This window comes from Bos javanicus, chromosome 14, assembly GCF_032452875.1.
Source record: "Bos javanicus breed banteng chromosome 14, ARS-OSU_banteng_1.0, whole genome shotgun sequence".
NCBI classification, from domain to species: Eukaryota; Metazoa; Chordata; class Mammalia; order Artiodactyla; family Bovidae; genus Bos; species Bos javanicus.
The window spans coordinates 63,503,197-63,504,744 of NC_083881.1; positions in this window are offsets into that span (position 1 = coordinate 63,503,197).

Sequence of the window (1,548 nt, forward strand, 5' to 3'; positions counted from 1 at the left end):
TGGCATCACTGACTCAGTGGACATGAGTTTGAGCAAACTCCAGGAGACAGTGAAGGACAGGGAAGCCTGGCATGCTGCAGGTGATATTTTAATTCTAATAGCCTCTTTTAAGCTTGTGTCTTGGGTCTGAATAAAGTAAATATTTCAAAAATGACAATGTCCATTTTATTTTCAATATTTATACATAACTGGATTATCCAGTTCTTGTTTCTCTTCTCCTTTGACTCTCCTATCTCACTTCGTCACCAACCAAATCTCTCTTGGGGTCCTTTACAGAGAAATGAACATAAAGAAAACTTACTCAGTTTTTCTTAAAAAATAAATACTTCCTACTATTTCTAGGTTTAAATAAAGAGAATTTGTTTATCAGTGAATTTCATTTATTCAGGTGATTATTCATACACAGCAATATTACTAATTTCCAACATGCTATTCTCTTTAAAAAATCCATTTATTTATTTAGTTATTATTCCCCCATTCAACCAGTCTTTACCAATTACCTACAAAGAGTGGCTAATATATTTGTCTTTCCCACCAAAATGTGACTCTACTGTGGTCCAGCAGTGTCTTTTTTGTTTCCATCTTCCCACTCTCAGCACCTGTTACATCTGGTATTTATTAAGTAGCTACTCAACAAACATCTGTTCAAGAATGAAAGAAACAATAAACATGGTCTTTCCAGAACCCAGATCCATTGATGGGGTTCTGTTTTCCTAAAGACAATGAAGACCATCCATGATGATGTTGAGTGTTTCACTGATATTCCAGAATCCCCTGGTCCTGATAATATTAATTTGCCCTTCCAGAAAGGCCCTGAGATGTTTCAGCAAAAAACAGTAGGGTACCATACAAAATCCTGTCTTAGAACTCACTCTCCATTCTCTGACTCTCTGCAATAGACGTCGGGGCTTTTCCTGCATCTGTAGTCCCCTCAATTCTCAGTCAAGACCAACACCCACTTCTCCCTGACCTCTGACACTCAACTTACCCTAATAAAATAATCAAGTCTTCTTTGTCAGCAGCTCAGGGTTAATTGTTCTTTCTAAAGCTTGACCTTCGTACTGTTTCTAATCCCTACCCTCTCATATCTACAGCCCTGCCTAGCAGAATATTTTGACTTATTTATGCTGCTTGCATGCATAAGCTATTGCTAGCTGCACTGCTATGATAGGAAAGTCACAAAAGGAAGGTGACCTCATCTTATACATTGCTTAGCTACATCTTTTGGCCAATGGTGATTTAGAGAAACAGTTCAACACATGTGTCCTTTCCTTTTACTGGTCACTTACCAATTTAAATGTTCTTATAGTTGTTGCTTATTCATTTTTTAGTTGACCGAGTCTGAAGTCTTCTGACTATATTAGCCTTTTTAAAAAATCAATGTTTAACAAATAAGTGAGGTATTAACTGTACAGAAGTTAGTCATGTTAAAAACATACATCTGACTGACCCAAACAACCATCTCCTGTCCCATAGAGTGGGTTTGGTTTAAATTTCCTGTCAAATTGCTGAAATATTAAAATGTTTCAGGGAGTCTTTAGGATTTCA